General features: G+C 41.0%; 28 non-coding genes across 28 annotated transcripts; all 28 read left to right on the top strand.

The window, feature by feature from the left end:
• Positions 1-2,226: 2,226 nt before the first annotated feature.
• Positions 2,227-2,299, top strand: trnav-aac (transfer RNA valine (anticodon AAC)). The gene has a single exon. It is a non-coding gene; the product is annotated as a tRNA-Val (tRNA).
• Positions 2,300-2,812: 513 nt separating this feature from the next.
• On the top strand, positions 2,813-2,885 carry trnav-cac (transfer RNA valine (anticodon CAC)). Its single transcript has one exon. It is a non-coding gene; the product is annotated as a tRNA-Val (tRNA).
• A 588-nt stretch (positions 2,886-3,473) lies between these two features.
• Positions 3,474-3,546, top strand: trnav-aac (transfer RNA valine (anticodon AAC)). Its single transcript has one exon. It is a non-coding gene; the product is annotated as a tRNA-Val (tRNA).
• A 513-nt stretch (positions 3,547-4,059) lies between these two features.
• trnav-cac (transfer RNA valine (anticodon CAC)) lies at positions 4,060-4,132 on the top strand. Its single transcript has one exon. It is a non-coding gene; the product is annotated as a tRNA-Val (tRNA).
• A 587-nt stretch (positions 4,133-4,719) lies between these two features.
• On the top strand, positions 4,720-4,792 carry trnav-aac (transfer RNA valine (anticodon AAC)). The gene has a single exon. It is a non-coding gene; the product is annotated as a tRNA-Val (tRNA).
• A 512-nt stretch (positions 4,793-5,304) lies between these two features.
• On the top strand, positions 5,305-5,377 carry trnav-cac (transfer RNA valine (anticodon CAC)). The gene has a single exon. It is a non-coding gene; the product is annotated as a tRNA-Val (tRNA).
• A 588-nt stretch (positions 5,378-5,965) lies between these two features.
• trnav-aac (transfer RNA valine (anticodon AAC)) lies at positions 5,966-6,038 on the top strand. The gene has a single exon. It is a non-coding gene; the product is annotated as a tRNA-Val (tRNA).
• Positions 6,039-6,551: 513 nt separating this feature from the next.
• On the top strand, positions 6,552-6,624 carry trnav-cac (transfer RNA valine (anticodon CAC)). Its single transcript has one exon. It is a non-coding gene; the product is annotated as a tRNA-Val (tRNA).
• A 588-nt stretch (positions 6,625-7,212) lies between these two features.
• On the top strand, positions 7,213-7,285 carry trnav-aac (transfer RNA valine (anticodon AAC)). Its single transcript has one exon. It is a non-coding gene; the product is annotated as a tRNA-Val (tRNA).
• A 512-nt stretch (positions 7,286-7,797) lies between these two features.
• On the top strand, positions 7,798-7,870 carry trnav-cac (transfer RNA valine (anticodon CAC)). The gene has a single exon. It is a non-coding gene; the product is annotated as a tRNA-Val (tRNA).
• Positions 7,871-8,458: 588 nt separating this feature from the next.
• trnav-aac (transfer RNA valine (anticodon AAC)) lies at positions 8,459-8,531 on the top strand. The gene has a single exon. It is a non-coding gene; the product is annotated as a tRNA-Val (tRNA).
• A 1,346-nt stretch (positions 8,532-9,877) lies between these two features.
• Positions 9,878-9,950, top strand: trnav-aac (transfer RNA valine (anticodon AAC)). The gene has a single exon. It is a non-coding gene; the product is annotated as a tRNA-Val (tRNA).
• A 512-nt stretch (positions 9,951-10,462) lies between these two features.
• Positions 10,463-10,535, top strand: trnav-cac (transfer RNA valine (anticodon CAC)). The gene has a single exon. It is a non-coding gene; the product is annotated as a tRNA-Val (tRNA).
• A 588-nt stretch (positions 10,536-11,123) lies between these two features.
• trnav-aac (transfer RNA valine (anticodon AAC)) lies at positions 11,124-11,196 on the top strand. Its single transcript has one exon. It is a non-coding gene; the product is annotated as a tRNA-Val (tRNA).
• A 512-nt stretch (positions 11,197-11,708) lies between these two features.
• Positions 11,709-11,781, top strand: trnav-cac (transfer RNA valine (anticodon CAC)). Its single transcript has one exon. It is a non-coding gene; the product is annotated as a tRNA-Val (tRNA).
• Positions 11,782-12,369: 588 nt separating this feature from the next.
• Positions 12,370-12,442, top strand: trnav-aac (transfer RNA valine (anticodon AAC)). The gene has a single exon. It is a non-coding gene; the product is annotated as a tRNA-Val (tRNA).
• Positions 12,443-12,954: 512 nt separating this feature from the next.
• trnav-cac (transfer RNA valine (anticodon CAC)) lies at positions 12,955-13,027 on the top strand. The gene has a single exon. It is a non-coding gene; the product is annotated as a tRNA-Val (tRNA).
• Positions 13,028-13,613: 586 nt separating this feature from the next.
• Positions 13,614-13,686, top strand: trnav-aac (transfer RNA valine (anticodon AAC)). Its single transcript has one exon. It is a non-coding gene; the product is annotated as a tRNA-Val (tRNA).
• Positions 13,687-14,855: 1,169 nt separating this feature from the next.
• trnai-aau (transfer RNA isoleucine (anticodon AAU)) lies at positions 14,856-14,928 on the top strand. The gene has a single exon. It is a non-coding gene; the product is annotated as a tRNA-Ile (tRNA).
• Positions 14,929-15,441: 513 nt separating this feature from the next.
• trnav-cac (transfer RNA valine (anticodon CAC)) lies at positions 15,442-15,514 on the top strand. The gene has a single exon. It is a non-coding gene; the product is annotated as a tRNA-Val (tRNA).
• Positions 15,515-16,101: 587 nt separating this feature from the next.
• On the top strand, positions 16,102-16,174 carry trnav-aac (transfer RNA valine (anticodon AAC)). The gene has a single exon. It is a non-coding gene; the product is annotated as a tRNA-Val (tRNA).
• A 1,174-nt stretch (positions 16,175-17,348) lies between these two features.
• On the top strand, positions 17,349-17,421 carry trnav-cac (transfer RNA valine (anticodon CAC)). The gene has a single exon. It is a non-coding gene; the product is annotated as a tRNA-Val (tRNA).
• A 1,348-nt stretch (positions 17,422-18,769) lies between these two features.
• Positions 18,770-18,842, top strand: trnav-cac (transfer RNA valine (anticodon CAC)). The gene has a single exon. It is a non-coding gene; the product is annotated as a tRNA-Val (tRNA).
• Positions 18,843-19,374: 532 nt separating this feature from the next.
• trnav-aac (transfer RNA valine (anticodon AAC)) lies at positions 19,375-19,447 on the top strand. The gene has a single exon. It is a non-coding gene; the product is annotated as a tRNA-Val (tRNA).
• Positions 19,448-19,961: 514 nt separating this feature from the next.
• trnav-cac (transfer RNA valine (anticodon CAC)) lies at positions 19,962-20,034 on the top strand. Its single transcript has one exon. It is a non-coding gene; the product is annotated as a tRNA-Val (tRNA).
• A 762-nt stretch (positions 20,035-20,796) lies between these two features.
• On the top strand, positions 20,797-20,869 carry trnav-aac (transfer RNA valine (anticodon AAC)). The gene has a single exon. It is a non-coding gene; the product is annotated as a tRNA-Val (tRNA).
• A 3,049-nt stretch (positions 20,870-23,918) lies between these two features.
• Positions 23,919-23,991, top strand: trnav-aac (transfer RNA valine (anticodon AAC)). Its single transcript has one exon. It is a non-coding gene; the product is annotated as a tRNA-Val (tRNA).
• A 506-nt stretch (positions 23,992-24,497) lies between these two features.
• Positions 24,498-24,570, top strand: trnav-cac (transfer RNA valine (anticodon CAC)). The gene has a single exon. It is a non-coding gene; the product is annotated as a tRNA-Val (tRNA).
• Positions 24,571-25,598: the final 1,028 nt, after the last annotated feature.

Raw genomic sequence — 25,598 nt, 5'->3', positions numbered from 1 at the left:
AGCTGACAAAACACAGCCCTTATTTAAGTGTTTTTAAAATCCCCCGTGGGGAATATGATGGTGGAAAAACGATTGGAACCATTTTCCTGTTTGAACCGCTAGTTTTTTTATGGGTATTATGGCTCTTTCTGTGTACTCAATTTGGGATATTATGTGAGGTAGACTTGTGGCATTCCTAATATTTTTCCACGACTTCCTCTTTTTGTATTGTAGTTTCAGTAGTGTAGTGGTTATCACGTTCGCCTCACACACGCGAAAGTCTTCACAACCTTAGTTTTCCACACATTAGGTTTCCGTAGTGTATGGTTATCACGTTCGCCTCACACGCGAAAGGTCCCCGGGTTCGAAACCGTGCGGAAACATTTTGTAATATTCAATATTTCCCAATGCCCAAGGCTAGCATTTGGTTTGAAACAGTTGAGTTTTGTCTAAACCTTGCAGTCTACCTAGATTATTTTCTGTCATTACAGCTGCTTGATGTGACCGCTGTTTTTTAATGGGTACTATACACAATACCCCATAATGACAAAGCGATAAACATATCGTTTTTTATTAATGAAAAAACTATTTTTTTTTAAAAACTGTATATAACAATCGGTTTTCAGACCCTTTGCCTATGAGGCTGGAAATTGAAGTTCAGGTCATTCCCCTGTTTTCCATTGATCATCCTTAGATTCTTTCTTTAACTGATTGGAGTCCACCTGTTGGTATAATTCAAATGATTGGCATTTCTGCAGCATTGAAGGTACCCAAGACCTACAGTGGCTTCCATCCCCCCCCCCCACTCTTAAACTGGAAGAATGTTTTGACCCACCAAGCCTCTTCCAAGAGCCGGGGTCGACACCAATAATTCCCGGCTTCTCAAGCCTTATTGCTTAATTAATGGACTAAGTAATTTGATTTCATTATGTTCTGAGAGCGATAAATGTCCCACCCAGCCACAGTCAGTCACACCCTTTGAATTTCCACCTATTAGGTTTCCTGTAGGTAGTGGTTATCACGTTCGCTTAACACACGAAAGGTCCACGGTTCGAGAACGGGTGCGAAACATATTTAAAAAAATTGGACAGTAAGCCTATTCACTTAGGACTCGGTCCCAATTTCAGAATTCATGCTTTTCCTTCGCACTTCCAAAATATTTGCTATTCAGACATACCTTTTTAGTCGAGTAACGCACCTCTGCATGTGTGGCTAACTTGGGCGCTCTGAATACATTCCTGCTACGTGTGGTCTGAGGTCCATAATGATTCAATAGTTTACCATGCCAGGGTAAGCTGACAAGAAACAGCCCTTATTTCAAGTGTTTTTAAAATCCCCCGTGGGGAATATGAATGGCTGGAAAACGATTGAACCATTTTCCTGTTGACCGCTAGTTTTTAATGGGTTATTATGGCTCTTTCTGTGGTACTCAATTTGGGATATTATGTGAGGTAGACTTGTGGGCATTCCTAATATTTTCCACGACTTCCTCTTTTTGTATTTGTAGTTTCAGTAGTGTAGTGGTTATCACGTTCGCCTCACACGCGAAAGTCCGTCACACCCTTTAGTTTTCCACACATTAGGTTTCCGTAGTGTAGTGGTTATCACAGTTCGCCTCACACGCGAAAGGTCCCCGGTTCGAAACCGTGCGGAAACATTTTGTAATATTCAATATTTCCCAATGCCCAGAGGCTAGCATTTGGTTTGAAACAGTTGAGTTTTGTCTAAACCTTGCAGTCTACCTAGATTATTTTCTGTCATTACAGCTTGCTTGATGTGACCGCTAGTTGTTAATGGGTACTATACACAATACCCCATAATGACAAAGCGATAACATATAGTTTTTATTAATGAAAAAAATATTTAAAAAAAAACGTATTTACATACGTTTTCAGACCCTTTTGCTATGAGGCTGGAAATTGAGCTCAGGTCCATCCTGTTTCCATTGATCATCCTTAGATATTTCTTTAACTTGATTGGAGTCCACCTGTGGTAAATTCAAATGATTGGTCATTTCTGCAGCATTGAAGGTACCCAAGAACACAGTGGCTTCCATCACTCTTAAATGGAAGAAGTTTTGAACCACCAAGCCTCTTCCAAGAGCCGGCGGCACACAATAATTCCCGGCTTCTCAAGCCTTATTGCTTAATTAATGGACTAAGTAATTTCTGATTTCATTACGTTCTGAGAGCGATAAATGTCCCACCCAGCCAAAGTCAGTCACACCCTTTGAATTCCACTCATTAGGTTTCTGTAGTGTAGTGGTTATCACGTTCGCTTAACACGCGAAAGGTCCCCGGTTCGAGACCGGGCGGAAACATATTTAAAAAAATTGGACAGTAAGCCTATTCACTTAGGACTCGGTCCCAATTTCGGAATTCATGCTTTTCCTTCGCACTTCTCAATATTTGCTATTCAGACATACCTTTTTTAGTCGCGTAACGCACTCTGCATGTGTGGCTAGCTTGGGCGCTCTGAATACATTCCTGCTACGTGTGGTCTGAGGTCCATAATGATTCAAATAGTTTACCATGCCAGGGTAAGCTGACAAGAAACACAGCCCTTATTTCAAGTGTTTTTAAAATCCCCCGTGGGGAATATGAATGGTGGAAAAACGATTGGAACCATTTTCCTGTTTGACCGCTAGTTTTTAATGGGTATTATGGCTCTTTCTGTGGTACTCAATTTGGGATATTATGTGAGGTAGACTTGTGGGCATTCCTAATATTTTCCACGACTTCCTCTTTTTGTATTGTAGTTTCAGTAGTGTAGTGGTTATCACGTTCGCCTCACACGCGAAAGTCAGTCACACCCTTAGTTTTCCACACATTAGGTTTCCGTAGTGTAGTGGTTATCACATTCGCCTCACACGCGAAAGGTCCCCGGTTCGAAACCGTGCGGAAACATTTTGTAATATTCAATATTTCCCAATGCCCAGAGGCTAGCATTTGGTTTGAAACAGTTGAGTTTTGTCTAAACCTTGCAGTCTACCTAGATTATTTTCTGTCATTACAGCTGCTTGATGTGACCGCTAGTTTTTAATGGGTACTATACACAATACCCCATAATGACAAAGCGATAACATATAGTTTTTATTAATGAAAAAAATATTTAAAAAAAAACGTATTTACATACGTTTTCAGACCCTTTGCTATGAGGCTGGAAATTGAGCTCAGGTCCATCCTGTTTCCATTGATCATCCTTAGATATTTCTTTAACTTGATTGGAGTCCACCTGTGGTAAATTCAAATGATTGGTCATTTCTGCAGCATTGAAGGTACCCAAGAACACAGTGGCTTCCATCACTCTTAAATGGAAGAAGTTTTGAACCACCAAGCCTCTTCCAAGAGCCGGCGGCACACAATAATTCCCGGCTTCTCAAGCCTTATTGCTTAATTAATGGACTAAGTAATTTCTGATTTCATTAGGTTCTGAGAGCGATAAATGTCCCACCCAGCCAAAGTCAGTCACACCCTTTGAATTCCACTCATTAGGTTTCTGTAGTGTAGTGGTTATCACGTTCGCTTAACACGCGAAAGGTCCCCGGTTCGAGACCGGGCGGAAACATATTTAAAAAAATTGGACAGTAAGCCTATTCACTTAGGACTCGGTCCCAATTTCGGAATTCATGCTTTTCCTTCGCACTTCTCAATATTTGCTATTCAGACATACCTTTTTTAGTCGCGTAACGCACTCTGCATGTGTGGCTAGCTTGGGCGCTCTGAATACATTCCTGCTACGTGTGGTCTGAGGTCCATAATGATTCAAATAGTTTACCATGCCAGGGTAAGCTGACAAGAAACACAGCCCTTATTTCAAGTGTTTTTAAAATCCCCCGTGGGGAATATGAATGGTGGAAAAACGATTGGAACCATTTTCCTGTTTGACCGCTAGTTTTTAATGGGTATTATGGCTCTTTCTGTGGTACTCAATTTGGGATATTATGTGAGGTAGACTTGTGGGCATTCCTAATATTTTCCACGACTTCCTCTTTTTGTATTGTAGTTTCAGTAGTGTAGTGGTTATCACGTTCGCCTCACACGCGAAAGTCAGTCACACCCTTAGTTTTCCACACATTAGGTTTCCGTAGTGTAGTGGTTATCACATTCGCCTCACACGCGAAAGGTCCCCGGTTCGAAACCGTGCGGAAACATTTTGTAATATTCAATATTTCCCAATGCCCAGAGGCTAGCATTTGGTTTGAAACAGTTGAGTTTTGTCTAAACCTTGCAGTCTACCTAGATTATTTTCTGTCATTACAGCTGCTTGATGTGACCGCTAGTTTTTAATGGGTACTATACACAATACCCCATAATGACAAAGCGATAACATATAGTTTTTATTAATGAAAAAAATATTTAAAAAAAACGTATTTACATACGTTTTCAGACCCTTTGCTATGAGGCTGGAAATTGAGCTCAGGTCCATCCTGTTTCCATTGATCATCCTTAGATATTTCTTTAACTTGATTGGAGTCCACCTGTGGTAAATTCAAATGATTGGTCATTTCTGCAGCATTGAAGGTACCCAAGAACACAGTGGCTTCCATCACTCTTAAATGGAAGAAGTTTTGAACCACCAAGCCTCTTCCAAGAGCCGGCGGCACACAATAATTCCCGGCTTCTCAAGCCTTATTGCTTAATTAATGGACTAAGTAATTTCTGATTTCATTAGGTTCTGAGAGCGATAAATGTCCCACCCAGCCAAAGTCAGTCACACCCTTTGAATTCCACTCATTAGGTTTCTGTAGTGTAGTGGTTATCACGTTCGCTTAACACGCGAAAGGTCCCCGGTTCGAGACCGGGCGGAAACATATTTAAAAAATTGGACAGTAAGCCTATTCACTTAGGACTCGGTCCCAATTTCGGAATTCATGCTTTTCCTTCGCACTTCTCAATATTTGCTATTCAGACATACCTTTTTTAGTCGCGTAACGCACTCTGCATGTGTGGCTAGCTTGGGCGCTCTGAATACATTCCTGCTACGTGTGGTCTGAGGTCCATAATGATTCAAATAGTTTACCATGCCAGGGTAAGCTGACAAGAAACACAGCCCTTATTTCAAGTGTTTTTAAAATCCCCCGTGGGGAATATGAATGGTGGAAAAACGATTGGAACCATTTTCCTGTTTGACCGCTAGTTTTTAATGGGTATTATGGCTCTTTCTGTGGTACTCAATTTGGGATATTATGTGAGGTAGACTTGTGGGCATTCCTAATATTTTCCACGACTTCCTCTTTTTGTATTGTAGTTTCAGTAGTGTAGTGGTTATCACGTTCGCCTCACACGCGAAAGTCAGTCACACCCTTAGTTTTCCACACATTAGGTTTCCGTAGTGTAGTGGTTATCACATTCGCCTCACACGCGAAAGGTCCCCGGTTCGAAACCGTGCGGAAACATTTTGTAATATTCAATATTTCCCAATGCCCAGAGGCTAGCATTTGGTTTGAAACAGTTGAGTTTTGTCTAAACCTTGCAGTCTACCTAGATTATTTTCTGTCATTACAGCTGCTTGATGTGACCGCTAGTTTTTAATGGGTACTATACACAATACCCCATAATGACAAAGCGATAACATATAGTTTTTATTAATGAAAAAAATATTTAAAAAAAAACTTATTTACATACGTTTTCAGACCCTTTGCTATGAGGCTGGAAATTGAGCTCAGGTCCATCCTGTTTCCATTGATCATCCTTAGATATTTCTTTAACTTGATTGGAGTCCACCTGTGGTAAATTCAAATGATTGGTCATTTCTGCAGCATTGAAGGTACCCAAGAACACAGTGGCTTCCATCACTCTTAAATGGAAGAAGTTTTGAACCACCAAGCCTCTTCCAAGAGCCGGCGGCACACAATAATTCCCGGCTTCTCAAGCCTTATTGCTTAATTAATGGACTAAGTAATTTCTGATTTCATTAGGTTCTGAGAGCGATAAATGTCCCACCCAGCCAAAGTCAGTCACACCCTTTGAATTCCACTCATTAGGTTTCTGTAGTGTAGTGGTTATCACGTTCGCTTAACACGCGAAAGGTCCCCGGTTCGAGACCGGGCGGAAACATATTTAAAAAAATTGGACAGTAAGCCTATTCACTTAGGACTCGGTCCCAATTTCGGAATTCATGCTTTTCCTTCGCACTTCTCAATATTTGCTATTCAGACATACCTTTTTTAGTCGCGTAACGCACTCTGCATGTGTGGCTAGCTTGGGCGCTCTGAATACATTCCTGCTACGTGTGGTCTGAGGTCCATAATGATTCAAATAGTTTACCATGCCAGGGTAAGCTGACAAGAAACACAGCCCTTATTTCAAGTGTTTTTAAAATCCCCCGTGGGGAATATGAATGGTGGAAAAACGATTGGAACCATTTTCCTGTTTGACCGCTAGTTTTTAATGGGTATTATGGCTCTTTCTGTGGTACTCAATTTGGGATATTATGTGAGGTAGACTTGTGGGCATTCCTAATATTTTCCACGACTTCCTCTTTTTGTATTGTAGTTTCAGTAGTGTAGTGGTTATCACGTTCGCCTCACACGCGAAAGTCAGTCACACCCTTAGTTTTCCACACATTAGGTTTCCGTAGTGTAGTGGTTATCACATTCGCCTCACACGCGAAAGGTCCCCGGTTCGAAACCGTGCGGAAACATTTTGTAATATTCAATATTTCCCAATGCCCAGAGGCTAGCATTTGGTTTGAAACAGTTGAGTTTTGTCTAAACCTTGCAGTCTACCTAGATTATTTTCTGTCATTACAGCTGCTTGATGTGACCGCTAGTTTTTAATGGGTACTATACACAATACCCCATAATGACAAAGCGATAACATATAGTTTTTATTAATGAAAAAAATATTTAAAAAAAAACTTATTTACATACGTTTTCAGACCCTTTGCTATGAGGCTGGAAATTGAGCTCAGGTCCATCCTGTTTCCATTGATCATCCTTAGATATTTCTTTAACTTGATTGGAGTCCACCTGTGGTAAATTCAAATGATTGGTCATTTCTGCAGCATTGAAGGTACCCAAGAACACAGTGGCTTCCATCACTCTTAAATGGAAGAAGTTTTGAACCACCAAGCCTCTTCCAAGAGCCGGCGGCACACAATAATTCCCGGCTTCTCAAGCCTTATTGCTTAATTAATGGACTAAGTAATTTCTGATTTCATTAGGTTCTGAGAGCGATAAATGTCCCACCCAGCCAAAGTCAGTCACACCCTTTGAATTCCACTCATTAGGTTTCTGTAGTGTAGTGGTTATCACGTTCGCTTAACACGCGAAAGGTCCCCGGTTCGAGACCGGGCGGAAACATATTTAAAAAATTGGACAGTAAGCCTATTCACTTAGGACTCGGTCCCAATTTCGGAATTCATGCTTTTCCTTCGCACTTCTCAATATTTGCTATTCAGACATACCTTTTTTAGTCGCGTAACGCACTCTGCATGTGTGGCTAGCTTGGGCGCTCTGAATACATTCCTGCTACGTGTGGTCTGAGGTCCATAATGATTCAAATAGTTTACCATGCCAGGGTAAGCTGACAAGAAACACAGCCCTTATTTCAAGTGTTTTTAAAATCCCCCGTGGGGAATATGAATGGTGGAAAAACGATTGGAACCATTTTCCTGTTTGACCGCTAGTTTTTAATGGGTATTATGGCTCTTTCTGTGGTACTCAATTTGGGATATTATGTGAGGTAGACTTGTGGGCATTCCTAATATTTTCCACGACTTCCTCTTTTTGTATTGTAGTTTCAGTAGTGTAGTGGTTATCACGTTCGCCTCACACGCGAAAGTCAGTCACACCCTTAGTTTTCCACACATTAGGTTTCCGTAGTGTAGTGGTTATCACATTCGCCTCACACGCGAAAGGTCCCCGGTTCGAAACCGTGCGGAAACATTTTGTAATATTCAATATTTCCCAATGCCCAGAGGCTAGCATTTGGTTTGAAACAGTTGAGTTTTGTCTAAACCTTGCAGTCTACCTAGATTATTTTCTGTCATTACAGCTGCTTGATGTGACCGCTAGTTTTTAATGGGTACTATACACAATACCCCATAATGACAAAGCGATAACATATAGTTTTTATTAATGAAAAAAATATTTAAAAAAAAACGTATTTACATACGTTTTCAGACCCTTTGCTATGAGGCTGGAAATTGAGCTCAGGTCCATCCTGTTTCCATTGATCATCCTTAGATATTTCTTTAACTTGATTGGAGTCCACCTGTGGTAAATTCAAATGATTGGTCATTTCTGCAGCATTGAAGGTACCCAAGAACACAGTGGCTTCCATCACTCTTAAATGGAAGAAGTTTTGAACCACCAAGCCTCTTCCAAGAGCCGGCGGCACACAATAATTCCCGGCTTCTCAAGCCTTATTGCTTAATTAATGGACTAAGTAATTTCTGATTTCATTAGGTTCTGAGAGCGATAAATGTCCCACCCAGCCAAAGTCAGTCACACCCTTTGAATTCCACTCATTAGGTTTCTGTAGTGTAGTGGTTATCACGTTCGCTTAACACGTGAAAGGTCCCCGGTTCGAGACCGGGCGGAAACATATTTAAAAAATTGGACAGTAAGCCTATTCACTTAGGACTCGGTCCCAATTTCGGAATTCATGCTTTTCCTTCGCACTTCTCAATATTTGCTATTCAGACATACCTTTTTTAGTCGCGTAACGCACTCTGCATGTGTGGCTAGCTTGGGCGCTCTGAATACATTCCTGCTACGTGTGGTCTGAGGTCCATAATGATTCAAATAGTTTACCATGCCAGGGTAAGCTGACAAGAAACACAGCCCTTATTTCAAGTGTTTTTAAAATCCCCCGTGGGGAATATGAATGGTGGAAAAACGATTGGAACCATTTTCCTGTTTGACCGCTAGTTTTTAATGGGTATTATGGCTCTTTCTGTGGTACTCAATTTGGGATATTATGTGAGGTAGACTTGTGGGCATTCCTAATATTTTCCACGACTTCCTCTTTTTGTATTGTAGTTTCAGTAGTGTAGTGGTTATCACGTTCGCCTCACACGCGAAAGTCAGTCACACCCTTAGTTTTCCACACATTAGGTTTCTGTAGTGTAGTGGTTATCACGTTCACCTCACATGTGAAAGGTCCCCGGTTCGAAACCGGGTGGAAACATTTTGTAATATTCAATATTTCCCAATGCCCAGAGGCTAACATTTGGTTTGAAGCAGTTGAGGTTTGTCTAAACCTTGCTGTCTACCTCTCCGACCTGTGGATCAATGTTGCCGTTTTTTGGGGGACCTCCTCCGTGCGATCTGTATGAATGTGACCAGACTGACAGCTTCTCTGAGCCAGGCAAATTCATTTATCAGGGTCATTGTAATGGATATATCCAAATAAATGGCAATATAATCCAAGGTAAAACAAACTAAAATGTAGATTGTTTTCTGTCATTACAGCTGCTTGATGTGACCGCTAGTTTTTAATGGGTACTATACACAATACCCCATAATGACAAAGCGATAACATATAGTTTTTATTAATGAAAAAATATTTAAAAAAAAAATATTTACATACGTTTTCAGACCCTTTGCTATGAGGCTGGAAATTGAGCTCAGGTCCATCCTGTTTCCATTGATCATCCTTAGATATTTCTTTAACTTGATTGGAGTCCACCTGTGGTAAATTCAAATGATTGGTCATTTCTGCAGCATTGAAGGTACCCAAGAACACAGTGGCTTCCATCACTCTTAAATGGAAGAAGTTTTGAACCACCAAGCCTCTTCCAAGAGCCGGCGGCACACAATAATTCCCGGCTTCTCAAGCCTTATTGCTTAATTAATGGACTAAGTAATTTCTGATTTCATTAGGTTCTGAGAGCGATAAATGTCCCACCCAGCCAAAGTCAGTCACACCCTTTGAATTCCACTCATTAGGTTTCTGTAGTGTAGTGGTTATCACGTTCGCTTAACACGCGAAAGGTCCCCGGTTCGAGACCGGGCGGAAACATATTTAAAAAATTGGACAGTAAGCCTATTCACTTAGGACTCGGTCCCAATTTCGGAATTCATGCTTTTCCTTCGCACTTCTCAATATTTGCTATTCAGACATACCTTTTTTAGTCGCGTAACGCACTCTGCATGTGTGGCTAGCTTGGGCGCTCTGAATACATTCCTGCTACGTGTGGTCTGAGGTCCATAATGATTCAAATAGTTTACCATGCCAGGGTAAGCTGACAAGAAACACAGCCCTTATTTCAAGTGTTTTTAAAATCCCCCGTGGGGAATATGAATGGTGGAAAAACGATTGGAACCATTTTCCTGTTTGACCGCTAGTTTTTAATGGGTATTATGGCTCTTTCTGTGGTACTCAATTTGGGATATTATGTGAGGTAGACTTGTGGGCATTCCTAATATTTTCCACGACTTCCTCTTTTTGTATTGTAGTTTCAGTAGTGTAGTGGTTATCACGTTCGCCTCACACGCGAAAGTCAGTCACACCCTTAGTTTTCCACACATTAGGTTTCCGTAGTGTAGTGGTTATCACATTCGCCTCACACGCGAAAGGTCCCCGGTTCGAAACCGTGCGGAAACATTTTGTAATATTCAATATTTCCCAATGCCCAGAGGCTAGCATTTGGTTTGAAACAGTTGAGTTTTGTCTAAACCTTGCAGTCTACCTAGATTATTTTCTGTCATTACAGCTGCTTGATGTGACCGCTAGTTTTTAATGGGTACTATACACAATACCCCATAATGACAAAGCGATAACATATAGTTTTTATTAATGAAAAAAATATTTAAAAAAAAACTTATTTACATACGTTTTCAGACCCTTTGCTATGAGGCTGGAAATTGAGCTCAGGTCCATCCTGTTTCCATTGATCATCCTTAGATATTTCTTTAACTTGATTGGAGTCCACCTGTGGTAAATTCAAATGATTGGTCATTTCTGCAGCATTGAAGGTACCCAAGAACACAGTGGCTTCCATCACTCTTAAATGGAAGAAGTTTTGAACCACCAAGCCTCTTCCAAGAGCCGGCGGCACACAATAATTCCCGGCTTCTCAAGCCTTATTGCTTAATTAATGGACTAAGTAATTTCTGATTTCATTAGGTTCTGAGAGCGATAAATGTCCCACCCAGCCAAAGTCAGTCACACCCTTTGAATTCCACTCATTAGGTTTCCGTAGTGTAGTGGTTATCACGTTTGCTTAACACGCGAAAGGTCCCCGGTTCGAGACCGGGCGGAAACATATTTTAAAAATTGGACAGTAAGCCTATTCACTTAGGACTCGGTCCCAATTTCGGAATTCATGCTTTTCCTTCGCACTTCTCAATATTTGCTATTCAGACATACCTTTTTTAGTCGCGTAACGCACTCTGCATGTGTGGCTAGCTTGGGCGCTCTGAATACATTCCTGCTACGTGTGGTCTGAGGTCCATAATGATTCAAATAGTTTACCATGCCAGGGTAAGCCGACAAGAAACACAGCCCTTATTTCAAGTGTTTTTAAAATCCCCCGTGGGGAATATGAATGGTGGAAAAACGATTGGAACCATTTTCCTGTTTGACCGCTAGTTTTTAATGGGTATTATGGCTCTTTCTGTGGTACTCAATTTGGGATATTATGTGAGGTAGACTTGTGGGCATTCCTAATATTTTCCACGACTTCCTCTTTTTGTATTGTAGTTTCAGTAGTGTAGTGGTTATCACGTTCGCCTCACACGCGAAAGTCAGTCACACCCTTAGATTTCCACACATTAGGTTTCCGTAGTGTAGTGGTTATCACATTCGCCTCACACGCGAAAGGTCCCCGGTTCGAAACCGTGCGGAAACATTTTGTAATATTCAATATTTCCCAATGCCCAGAGGCTAGCATTTGGTTTGAAACAGTTGAGTTTTGTCTAAACCTTGCAGTCTACCTAGATTATTTTCTGTCATTACAGCTGCTTGATGTGACCGCTAGTTTTTAATGGGTACTATAAACAATACCCCATAATGACAAAGCGATAACATATAGTTTTTATTAATGAAAAAAATATATTAAAAAAAACTTATTTACATACGTTTTCAGACCCTTTGCTATGAGGCTGGAAATTGAGCTCAGGTCCATCCTGTTTCCATTGATCATCCTTAGATATTTCTTTAACTTGATTGGAGTCCACCTGTGGTAAATTCAAATGATTGGTCATTTCTGCAGCATTGAAGGTACCCAAGAACACAGTGGCTTCCATCACTCTTAAATGGAAGAAGTTTTGAACCACCAAGCCTCTTCCAAGAGCCGGCGGCACACAATAATTCCCGGCTTCTCAAGCCTTATTGCTTAATTAATGGACTAAGTAATTTCTGATTTCATTAGGTTCTGAGAGCGATAAATGTCCCACCCAGCCAAAGTCAGTCACACCCTTTGAATTCCACTCATTAGGTTTCTGTAGTGTAGTGGTTATCACGTTCGCTTAACACGCGAAAGGTCCCCGGTTCGAGACCGGGCGGAAACATATTTTAAAAAATTGGACAGTAAGCCTATTCACTTAGGACTCGGTCCCAATTTCGGAATTCATGCTTTTCCTTCGCACTTCTCAATATTTGCTATTCAGACATACCTTTTTTAGTCGCGTAACGCACTCTGCATGTGTGGCTAGCTTGGGCGCTCTGAATACATTCCTGCTACGTGTGGTCTGAGGTCCATAATGATTCAAATAGTTTACCATGCCAGGGTAAGCTGACAAGAAACACAGCCCTTATTTCAAGTGTTTTTAAAATCCCCCGTGGGGAATATGAATGGTGGAAAAACGATTGAACCATTTTCCTGTTTGACCGCTAGTTTTTAATGGGTATTATGGCTCTTTCTGTGGTACTCAATTTGGGATATTATGTGAGGTAGACTTGTGGGCATTCCTAATATTTTCCACGACTTCCTCTTTTTGTATTGTAGTTTCAGTAGTGTAGTGGTTATCACGTTCGCCTCACACGCGAAAGTCAGTCACACCCTTAGTTTTCCACACATTAGGTTTCCGTAGTGTAGTGGTTATCACATTCGCCTCACACGCGAAAGGTCCCCGGTTCGAAACCGTGCGGAAACATTTTGTAATATTCAATATTTCCCAATGCCCAGAGGCTAGCATTTGGTTTGAAACAGTTGAGTTTTGTCTAAACCTTGCAGTCTACCTAGATTATTTTCTGTCATTACAGCTGCTTGATGTGACCGCTAGTTTTTAATGGGTACTATACACAATACCCCATAATGACAAAGCGATAACATATAGTTTTTATTAATGAAAAAATATTTAAAAAAAACTTATTTACATACGTTTTCAGACCCTTTGCTATGAGGCTGGAAATTGAGCTCAGGTCCATCCTGTTTCCATTGATCATCCTTAGATATTTCTTTAACTTGATTGGAGTCCACCTGTGGTAAATTCAAATGATTGGTCATTTCTGCAGCATTGAAGGTACCCAAGAACACAGTGGCTTCCATCACTCTTAAATGGAAGAAGTTTTGAACCACCAAGCCTCTTCCAAGAGCCGGCGGCACACAATAATTCCCGGCTTCTCAAGCCTTATTGCTTAATTAATGGACTAAGTAATTTCTGATTTCATTAGGTTCTGAGAGCGATAAATGTCCCACCCAGCCAAAGTCAGTCACACCCTTTGAATTCCACTCATTAGGTTTCTGTAGTGTAGTGGTTATCACGTTCGCTTAACACGCGAAAGGTCCCCGGTTCGAGACCGGGCGGAAACTTATTTAAAAAATTGGACAGTAAGCCTATTCACTTAGGACTCGGTCCCAATTTCAGAATTCATGCTTTTCCTTCGCACTTCTCAATATTTGCTATTCAGACATACCTTTTTTAGTCGCGTAACACACTCTGCATGTGTGGCTAGCTTGGGCGCTCTGAATACATTCCTGCTACGTGTGGTCTGAGGTCCATAATGATTCAAATAGTTTACCATGCCAGGGTAAGCCGACAAGAAACACAGCCCTTATTTCAAGTGTTTTTAAAATCCCCCGTGGGGAATATGAATGGTGGAAAAACGATTGGAACCATTTTCCTGTTTGACCGCTAGTTTTTAATGGGTATTATGGCTCTTTCTGTGGTACTCAATTTGGGATATTATGTGAGGTAGACTTGTGGTCATTCCTAATATTTTCCACGACTTCCTCTTTTTGTATTGTAGTTTCAGTACTGTAGTGGTTATCACGTTCGCCTCACACGCGAAAGTCAGTCACACCCTAAGTTTTCCACACATTAGGTTTCCGTAGTGTAGTGGTTATCACATTCGCCTCACACGGAAAGGTCCCCTGTTCGAAACCGTGCGGAAATTTTTGTAATATTCAATATTTCCCAATGCCCAGAGGCTAGCATTTGGTTTGAAACAGTTGAGTTTTGTCTAAACCTTGCAGTCTACCTAGATATTTTCTGTCATTACAGCTGCTTGCTGTGACCGCTAGTTGTTAATGGGTACTATACACAATACCCCATAATGACAAAGCGATAACATATAGTCTTTATTAATGAAAAAAATATTTAAAAAAAAACTTATTTACATACGTTTTCAGACCCTTTGCTATGAGGCTGGAAATTGAGCTCAGGTCCATCCTGTTTCCATTGATCATCCTTAGATATTTCTTTAACTTGATTGGAGTCCACCTGTGGTAAATTCAAATGATTGGTCATTTCTGCAGCATTGAAGGTACCCAAGAACACAGTGGCTTCCATCACTCTTAAATGGAAGAAGTTTTGAACCACCAAGCCTCTTCCAAGAGCCGGCGGCACACAATAATTCCCGGCTTCTCAAGCTTATTGCTTAATTAATGGACTAAGTCATTTCTGATTTCATTAGGTTCTGAGAGCGATAAATGTCCCACCCAGCCAAAGTCAGTCACACCCTTTGAATTCCACACATTAGGTTTCTGTAGTGTAGTGGTTTTCACGTTCGCTTAATACGTGAAAGGTCCCCGGTTCGAGACCGGGCGGAAACATATTCAAAAAAATTGGACAGTAAGCCTATTCACTTAGGACTCGGTCCCAATTTCAGAATTCATGCTTTTCCTTCGCACTTCTCAATATTTGCTATTCAGACATACCTTTGTTAGTCGCGTAACGCACTCTGCATGTGTGGCTAGCTTGGGCGCTCTGAATACATTCCTGCTACGTGTGGTCTGAGGTCCATAATGATTCAAATAGTTTACCATGCCAGGGTAAGCTGACAAGAAACACAGCCCTTATTTCAAGTGTTTTTAAAATCCCCCGTGGGGAATATGAATGGTGGAAAAACGATTGGAACCATTTTCCTGTTTGACCGCTAGTTTTTAATGGGTATTATGGCTCTTTCTGTGGTACTCAATTTGGGATATTATGTGAGGTAGACTTGTGGGCATTCCTAATATTTTCCACGACTTCCTCTTTTTGTATTGTAGTTTCAGTAGTGTAGTGGTTATCACGTTCGCCTCACACGCGAAAGTCAGTCACACCCTTAGTTTTCCACACATTAGGTTTCCGTAGTGTAGTGGTTATCACATTCGCCTCACACGCGAAAGGTCCCCGGTTCGAAACCGTGCGGAAACATTTTGTAATATTCAATATTTCCCAATGCCCAGAGGCTAGCATTTGGTTTGAAACAGTTGAGTTTTGTCTAAACCTTGCAGTCTACCTAGATTATTTTCTGTCATTACAGCTGCTTGATGTGACCGCTAGTTTTTAATGGGTACTATAAACAATACCCCATAATGACAAAGCGATAACATATAGTTTTTATTAATGAAAAAAATATTAAAAAAAAACGTATTTACATACGTTTTCAGACCCTTTGCTATGAGGCTGGAAATTGAGCTCAGGTCCATCCTGTTTCCATTGATCATCCTTAGATATTTCTTTAACTTGATTGGAGTCCACCTGTGGTAAATTCAAATGATTGGTCATTTCTGCAGCATTGAAGGTACCCAAGAACAGAGTGGCTTCCATCACTCTTAAATGGAAGAAGTTTTGAACCACCAAGCCTCTTCCAAGAGCCGGCGGCACACAATAATTCCCGTCTTCTCAAGCCTTATTGCTTAATTAATGGACTAAGTAATTTCTGATTTCATTAGGTTCTGAGAGCGATAAATGTCCCACCCAGCCAAAGTCAGTCACACCCTTTGAATTCCACTCATTAGGTTTCCGTAGTGTAGTGGTTATCACGTTTGCTTAACACGCGAAAGGTCCCCGGTTTGAGCCCGGGCGGAAACATATTTTAAAAAATTGGACAGTAAGCCTATTCACTTAGGACTCGGTCCCAATTTCGGAATTCATGCTTTTCCTTCGCACTTCTCAATATTTGCTATTCAGACATACCTTTTTTAGTCGCGTAACACACTCTGCATGTGTGGCTAGCTTGGGCGCTCTGAATACATTCCTGCTACGTGTGGTCTGAGGTCCATAATGATTCAAATAGTTTACCATGCCAGGGTAAGCTGACAAGAAACACAGCCCTTATTTCAAGTGTTTTTAAAATCCCCCGTGGGGAATATGAATGGTGGAAAAACGATTGGAACCATTTTCCTGTTTGACCGCTAGTTTTTAATGGGTATTATGGCTCTTTCTGTGGTACTCAATTTGTGATATTATGTGAGGTAGACTTGTGGGCATTCCTAATATTTTCCACGACTTCCTCTTTTTGTATTGTAGTTTCAGTAGTGTAGTGGTTATCACGTTCGCCTCACACGCGAAAGTCAGTCACACCCTTAGTTTTCCACACATTAGGTTTCCGTAGTGTAGTGGTTATCACATTCGCCTCACACGCGAATGGTCCCCGGTTTGAAACCGTGCGGAAACATTTTGTAATATTCAATATTTCCCAATGCCCAGAGGCTAGCATTTGGTTTGAAACAGTTGAGTTTTGTCTAAACCTTGCAGTCTACCTAGATTATTTTCTGTCATTACAGCTGCTTGATGTGACCGCTAGTTTTTAATGGGTACTATACAGAATACCCCATAATGACAAAGCGATAACATATAGTTTTTATTAATGAAAAAAATATTTAAAAAAAAACGTATATACATACGTTTTCAGACCCTTTGCTATGAGGCTGGAAATTGAGCTCAGGTTCATCCTGTTTCCATTGATCATCCTTAGATGTTTCTTCAACTTGATTGGAGTCCACCTGTGGTAAATTCAAATGATTGGTCATTTCTGCAGCATTGAAGGTACCCAAGAACACAGTGGCTTCCATCACTCTTAAATGGAAGAAGTTTTGAACCACCAAGCCTCTTCCAAGAGCCGGCGGCACACAATAATTCCCGGCTTCTCAAGCCTTATTGCTTAATTAATGGACTAAGTAATATCTGATTCCATTAGGTTCTGAGAGCGATAAACGTCCCACCCAGCCAAAGTCAGCCACACCCTTTGAATTCCACTCATTAGGTTTCCGTAGTGTAGTGGTTATCACGTTCGCCTCACACGCGAAAGGTCCCCGGTTCGAAACCGGGCGGTAGCATTTTGTAATATTCAATATTTCCCAATGCCCAGAGGCTAACATTTGGTTTGAAACAGTTGAGGTTTGTCTAAACCTTGCTGTCTACCTCTCCGACCTGTGGATCAATGTTGCCGTGTTTTGGGGGACCTCCTCCGTGCGATCTGTATGAATGTGACCAGACTGACAGCTTCTCTGAGCCAGGCAAATTCATTTATCAGGGTCATTGTAATGGATATATCCAAATAAATGGCAATATAATCCAAGGTAAAACAAACTAAAATGTAGATTGTTTTCTGTCATTACAGCTGCTTGATGTGACCGCTAGTTTTTAATGGGTACTATACACAATACCCCATAATGACAAAGCGATAACATATGGTTTTATTAAATAAAAAAATATTTAAAAAAAAACGTATTTACATACGTTTTCAGACCCTTTGCTATGAGGCTGGAAATGGAGCTCAGGTCCATCCTGTTTCCATTGATCATCCTTAGATATTTCTTTAACTTGATTGGAGTCCACCTGTGGTAAATTCAAATGATTGGTCATTTCTGCAGCATTGAAGGTACCCAAGAACACAGTGGCTTCCATCACTCTTAAATGGAAGAAGTTTTGAACCACCAAGCCTCTTCCAAGAGCCTGCGGCACACAATAATTCCCGGCTTCTCAAGCCTTATTGCTTAATTAATGGACTAAGTAATTTCTGATTTCATCACGTTCTGAGAGTGATAAATGTCCCACCCAGCCAAAGTCAGTCACACCCTTTGAATTCCACTCATTAGGTTTCTGTAGTGTAGTGGTTATCACGTTCGCTTAACACGCGAAAGTTCCCCGTTTCGAGACCGGGCGGAAACTTATTTAAAAAAATTGGGCAGTAAGCCTATTCACTTAGGACTCGGTCCCAATTTCGGAATTCATGCTTTTCCTTCGCACTTCTCAATATTTGCTATTCAGACATACCTTTTTTAGTCGCGTAACACACTCTGCATGTGTGGCTAGCTTGGGCGCTCTGAATACATTCCTGCTACGTGTGGTCTGAGGTCCATAATGATTCAAATAGTTTACCATGCCAGGGTAAGCCGACAAGAAACACAGCCCTTATTTCAAGTGTTTTTAAAATCCCCCGTGGGGAATATGAATGGTGGAAAAACGATTGGAACCATTTTCCTGTTTGACCGCTAGTTTTTAATGGGTATTATGGCTCTTTCTGTGGTACTCAATTTGGGATATTATGTGAGGTAGACTTGTGGGCATTCCTAATATTTTCCACGGCTTCCTCTTTTTGTATTGTAGTTTCAGTAGTGTAGTGGTTATCACGTTCGCCTCACACGCGAAAGTCAGTCACACCCTTAGATTTCCACACATTAGGTTTCCGTAGTGTAGTGGTTATCACATTCGCCTCACACGCGAAAGGTCCCCGGTTCGAAACCGTGCGGAAACATTTTGTAATATTCAATATTTCCCAATGCCCAGAGGCTAGCATTTGGTTTGAAACAGTTGAGTTTTGTCTAAACCTTGCAGTCTACCTAGATTATTTTCTGTCATTACAGCTGCTTGATGTGACCGCTAGTTTTTAATGGGTACTATAAACAATACCCCATAATGACAAAGCGATAACATATAGTTTTTATTAATGAAAAAAATATATTAAAAAAAACTTATTTACATACGTTTTCAGACCCTTTGCTATGAGGCTGGAAATTGAGCTCAGGTCCATCCTGTTTCCATTGATCATCCTTAGATATTTCTTTAACTTGATTGGAGTCCACCTGTGGTAAATTCAAATGATTGGTCATTTCTGCAGCATTGAAGGTACCCAAGAACACAGTGGCTTCCATCACTCTTAAATGGAAGAAGTTTTGAACCACCAAGCCTCTTCCAATAGCCGGCGGCACACAATAATTCCCGGCTTCTCAAGCTTTATTGCTTAATTAATGGACTAAGTCATTTCTGATTTCATTAGGTTCTGAGAGGTTTCTGTAGTGTAGTGGTTATCACGTTCGCTTAACACGTGAAAGGTCCCCGGTTCGAGACCGGGCGGAAACATATTTTTAAAAAATTGGACAGTAAGCCTATTCACTTAGGACTCGGTCCCAATTTCGGAATTCATGCTTTTCCTTCGCACTTCTCAATATTTGCTATTCAGACATACCTTTTTTAGTCGCGTAACGCACTCTGCATGTGTGGCTAGCTTGGGCGCTCTGAATACATTCCTGCTACGTGTGGTCTGAGGTCCATAATGATTCAAATAGTTTACCATGCCAGGGTAAGCCGACAAGAAACACAGCCCTTATTTCAAGTGTTTTTAAAATCCCCCGTGGGGAATATGAATGGTGGAAAAACGATTGGAACCATTTTCCTGTTTGACCGCTAGTTTTTAATGGGTATTATGGCTCTTTCTGTGGTACTGAATTTGGGATATTATGTGAGGTAGACTTGTGGGCATTCCTAATATTTTCCACGACTTCCTCTTTTTGTATTGTAGTTTCAGTAGTGTAGTGGTTATCACGTTCGCCTCACACGCGAAAGTCAGTCACACCCTTAGTTTTCCACACATTAGGTTTCCGTAGTGTAGTGGTTATCACATTCGCCTCACACGCGAAAGGTCCCCGGTTCGAAACCGGGCGGTAGCATTTTGTAATATTCAATATTTCCCAATGCCCAGAGGCTAACAGTTGGTTTGAAACAGTTGAGGTTTGTCTAAACCTTGCTGTCTACCTCTCCGACCTGTGGATCAATGTTGCCGTGTTTTGGGGGACCTCCTCCGTGCGATCTGTATGAATGTGACCAGACTGACAGCTTCTCTGAGCCAGGCAAATTCATTTATCAGGGTCATTGTAATGGATATATCCAAATAAATGGCAATATAATCCAAGGTAAAACAAACTAAAATGTAGATTGTTTTCTGTCATTACAGCTGCTTGATGTGACCGCTAGTTTTAATGGGTACTATACACAATACCCCATAATGACAAAGCGATAACATATGGTTTTATTAAATAAAAAAATATTTAAAAAAAAACGTATTTACATACGTTTTCAGACCCTTTGCTATGAGGCTGGAAATGGAGCTCAGGTCCATCCTGTTTCCATTGATCATCCTTAGATATTTCTTTAACTTGATTGGAGTCCACCTGTGGTAAATTCAAATGATTGGTCATTTCTGCAGCATTGAAGGTACCCAAGAACACAGTGGCTTCCATCACTCTTAAATGGAAGAAGTTTTGAACCACCAAGCCTCTTCCAAGAGCCTGCGGCACACAATAATTCCCGGCTTCTCAAGCCTTATTGCTTAATTAATGGACTAAGTAATTTCTGATTTCATCACGTTCTGAGAGTGATAAATGTTCCACCCCAGCCAAAGTCAGTCACACCCTTTGAATTCCACTCATTAGGTTTCTGTAGTGTAGTGGTTATCACGTTCGCTTAACACGCGAAAGGTCCCCGGTTCGAGACCGGGCGGAAACTTATTTTAAAAAATTGGACAGTAAGCCTATTCACTTAGGACTCGGTCCCAATTTCAGAATTCATGCTTTTCCTTCGCACTTCTCAATATTTGCTATTCAGACATACCTTTTTTAGTCGCGTAACACACTCTGCATGTGTGGCTAGCTTGGGCGCTCTGAATACATTCCTGCTACGTGTGGTCTGAGGTCCATAATGATTCAAATAGTTTACCATGCCAGGGTAAGCCGACAAGAAACACAGCCCTTATTTCAAGTGTTTTTAAAATCCCCCGTGGGGAATATGAATGGTGGAAAAACGATTGGAACCATTTTCCTGTTTGACCGCTAGTTTTTAATGGGTATTATGGCTCTTTCTGTGGTACTCAATTTGGGATATTATGTGAGGTAGACTTGTGGTCATTCCTAATATTTTCCACGACTTCCTCTTTTTGTATTGTAGTTTCAGTACTGTAGTGGTTATCACGTTCGCCTCACACGCGAAAGTCAGTCACACCCTAAGTTTTCCACACATTAGGTTTCCGTAGTGTAGTGGTTATCACATTCGCCTCACACGGGAAAGGTCCCCTGTTCGAAACCGTGCGGAAATTTTTTGTAATATTCAATATTTCCCAATGCCCAGAGGCTAGCATTTGGTTTGAAACAGTTGAGTTTTGTCTAAACCTTGCAGTCTACCTAGATAATTTTCTGTCATTACAGCTGCTTGCTGTGACCGCTAGTTGTTAATGGGTACTATACACAATACCCCATAATGACAAAGCGATAACATATAGTCTTTATTAATGAAAAAAATATTTAAAAAAAAACTTATTTACATACGTTTTCAGACCCTTTGCTATGAGGCTGGAAATTGAGCTCAGGTCCATCCTGTTTCCATTGATCATCTGTTAGAAATTGGATATGTAGACGGGCGAGTCGGTCAAGAATCGATTCAGAAAAGGTGGTAAATTGTATGACAAGCTACAGTTTATTCAGAGTGAAGATATCTAGAACAGCGTAATTACGGCTCTCCCGCTGGTTCGTACGGAAACGTAGACGAAGAAGAGACCGTTACAATCAGTACACCACTAATATATAGAAAAGAAAGTAGGTTGATTCTGGAAGATCGGATCTTTGGATTGGTTCAGCTGGGGTGTAGTCTGTAGTCTTCCGCCATTGGCTCAGTTGTCTGTCCGTCATCGTAGAATCCTCTTCGGGCACACAATGTTAAGATACAAGGAGATTATGTGTGTGTGCGCTGGTTGTTGGCCATTAGTGTAATGCGGGAGCTATCCTGTAGGGGACCCCACAGGCTCAACTCTGAGTTGTAGCCCCCCCTTAACAATAGTTTGGTCACCTACATAAGAAATAGCATTTCTCTACACATCCTTAGACGTTTCTTCAACTTGATTGGAGTCCACCTGTGGTAAATTCAAATGATTGGTCATTTCTGCAGCATTGAAGGTACCCAAGAACACAGTGGTTTCCATCACTCTTACATGGCCCCACACGTCCCGCTAGGGGTACCCTCCCCCACTGCTCAACTGTAACAGTGGCACACAGAACGCAAAAATATTCTTAGAAATATTTAACCTCCACACATTAACAAGTCCAATAGCTCAAATGAAAGATAAACACCTTGTTCATCTAGCCACCAAGTCAGATTTCTAAAATGTTTTACGGCGAAAACATAGCACATATTTATGTCAAACCACCACCAAAGATAGGCTAATTTACATAGCCATTTTGTAGAACAATAGATGCAATCACAAAAGCAGGATTAAAAGAAAAATAATTCACTAACCTTTTGAAAATCTTCATCAGATGACAGGAATAGGACATGTTATACAGTACATTAATGTTTTTTTTCAATAATATGCTAATTATATCCATAAATCACGGTTTACATAGAAGGTCATGGCCAAAAAATGCTACAACAATGCCCGGAGAAATTATGATAACTCTGCCAGATAACAGAAATACACATCATAAACGTTGACTAAATATACATGTTCTACATATACTTAGAAAGATACACTTCTTCTTAATAAAACAGCTGTGTTACATTTATTTTAACGTTACAGAATTCGTTCACTTGTCAATAATATGAGACGGCGCTCATAGATTAGCAATATGGCTTCGCTATTTCGGAGTCCACAGAAACACATAATAACCACATAAATCTTCCCTTACCTTAGCCGTTGTTCGATCAGAAGTCGTGGAAGAAGTCATACTTACCAAAACCAGCGTTTCCCTTTCAAATGTGTGTCTTTGGGTTATCAAACGAGACTAATTTCGGCTGAAAAGCACTCAAAAATCTATGGGTTGCGCATCGAAACTTCAAAATTACATAGTATATGTCGACTAAACTGGTCAAACTAAGTTCAAATTCGAGCTAAAACATGTTTTAATCATATATAAAAGATATAAGCTCGAAAGGAGAAGCCTACGTCGTTTGGTGGATCTTGGAACAAAAGACAGAATTTGCAGATGCGCGCACGTATTATTGCGTGACCGGAGGGTTTCGCCCCGCCAAAGGGTGAGGGAGCGCGCAATCTTCACAATGACGCGCCCCATTGAAAGAGGACATCGCGCTGAAGAGATAGAAACTGTTTCCAGATCTGTAGCTGGTTGGGAAGGGTGGGGGCGATGACGTCAAGTTGGGCCAACTTTTCTGATGACAGAAAGAGTTTGGAAGAATGGATGCCCTGTGAGTTCTGCTTTACATAGAGACATAATTTGAACGGTTTTAGAAGCTTTAGAGTGTTTTCTATTCAATAATATTTATTATATGCATATATTAGCAATTTTTTACAGATTTTTTGTCAGTTTACTATGGGCACGCATTTCTCCAACGGGGGCAGTATTCTGCCATAGCCTTAACAGGATAATATGGAAGAAGTTTTGAACCACCAAGACTCTTCCAAGAGCCGGAGGCACACAATAATTCCTGGCTTCTCAAGCCTTATTGCTTAATTAATGGACTAAGTCATTTCTGATTTCATTAGGTTCTGAGAGCGATAAATGTCCCACCCAGCCAAAGTCAGCCACACCCTTTGAATTCCACTCATTAGGTTTCCGTAGTGTAGTGGTTATCACGTTCGCTTAACACGCGAAAGGTCCCCGGTTCGAGACCGGGTGGAAACATATTTAAAAAAATTGGACAGTAAGCCTATTCACTTAGGACTCGGTCCCAATTTCGGAATTCATGCTTTTCCTTCGCACTTCTCAATATTTGCTATTCAGACATACCTTTTTAGTCGCGTAACGCACTCTGCATGGTGGCTAGCTTGGGCGCTCTGAATACATTCCTGCTACGTGTGGTCTGAGGTCCATAATGATTCAAATAGTTTACCATGCCAGGGTAAGCCGACAAGAGCCACAGCCCTTATTTCAAGTGTTTTTAAATCCCCGTGGGGAACATGCATGGTGGAAAAACGATTGGAAGCATTTTCCTGTTTGACCGCTAGTTTTAATGGGTATTATGGCTCTTTCTGTGGTACTCAATTTGGATATTATGTGAGGTAGACTTGTGGGACATTCCTAATATTTTCCACGACTTCCTCTTTTGTATTGTAGTCTCAGTAGTGTAGTGGTTATCATGTTCGCCTCACACGCGAAAGTCAGTCACACCCTTAGTTTCCACACATTAGGTTTCCGTAGTGTAGTGGTTATCACGTTCGCCTCACACGTGAAAGGTCCCCGGTTCGAAACCGGGCGGAATCATTTTGTTATATTCAAATATTCCCAATGCCCATAGGCTAACATTTGGTTTGAAAACAGTTGAGGTTGTCTAACCTTGCTGTCTACCCTCTCCGACCTGTGGATCAATGTTGCCGTTTTTTGGGGGACCTCCTCGTGCGATCTGTATGAATGGACCAGACTGACAGCTCTCTGAGCCAGGCAATTCATTTCTCAGGGTCATTATAATGGATATATCCAAATAAATGGCAAATATAATCCAAGGTAAACAAACAAAAATGTAGATTGTTTTCTGTCATTACAGCTGCTTGATGTTACCGCTAGTGTTAATTGGTACTATACACAATACCCCATAATGACAAAGCGATAACATAGTTTTTATTAATGAACAAAAATCTTAAAAAAAAAACGTATATACTTACGTTTTCAGACTCCCTTTGATATGAGGCTGGAAATTGAGCTCAGGTCCATCCTGTTTCCATTGATCATCCTTAGATGTTTCTTCAACTTGATTGGAATCCACCTGTGGTTAATTCAAATGATTCGTCATTTATGCAGCATTGAAGGTACCCCAAGAACAACAGTGGCTTCCATCACTCTTAAATGGAAGAAGTTTTGAACCACCACAAAGCCTCTTCCAAGAGCCGGCGGCCACCACAAATTTTATTTTCCCGGCTTCTCAAGCATTATTGCTTAATTAATGGACTAAGTCATTCTGATTTCATTAGGTTCTGAGAGCAATAAACGTCCACCCGCCAAAGTCAGTCACACCCTTACGTTTCCACACATTAGGGTTCCGTAGTGTAGTGGTTATCATGTTTGCCTCACACGCGAAAGGTCCCCGGTTCAAAACCGGGCGGAAGCATTTTGTAATATTCAATTTCCCAATGCCCAGAGGCTAAACATTTGGTTTGAAACAGTTGAGGTTTGTCGAAACCTTGCTGTCTACCTTTCCGACCTGTGGATCAATCTTGCCGTTTTTTGGGGGACCTCCTCCGTGCGATCTGTATGAATGGGACCAGACTGACAGCTTCTCTGAGCCAGGCGAATTC

This window comes from Oncorhynchus kisutch, unplaced genomic scaffold, assembly GCF_002021735.2.
Source record: "Oncorhynchus kisutch isolate 150728-3 unplaced genomic scaffold, Okis_V2 scaffold2703, whole genome shotgun sequence".
NCBI classification, from domain to species: Eukaryota; Metazoa; Chordata; class Actinopteri; order Salmoniformes; family Salmonidae; genus Oncorhynchus; species Oncorhynchus kisutch.
Note: the sequence above shows the minus strand (reverse complement) of the source record. Positions and strands in the feature narration are given on the sequence as shown.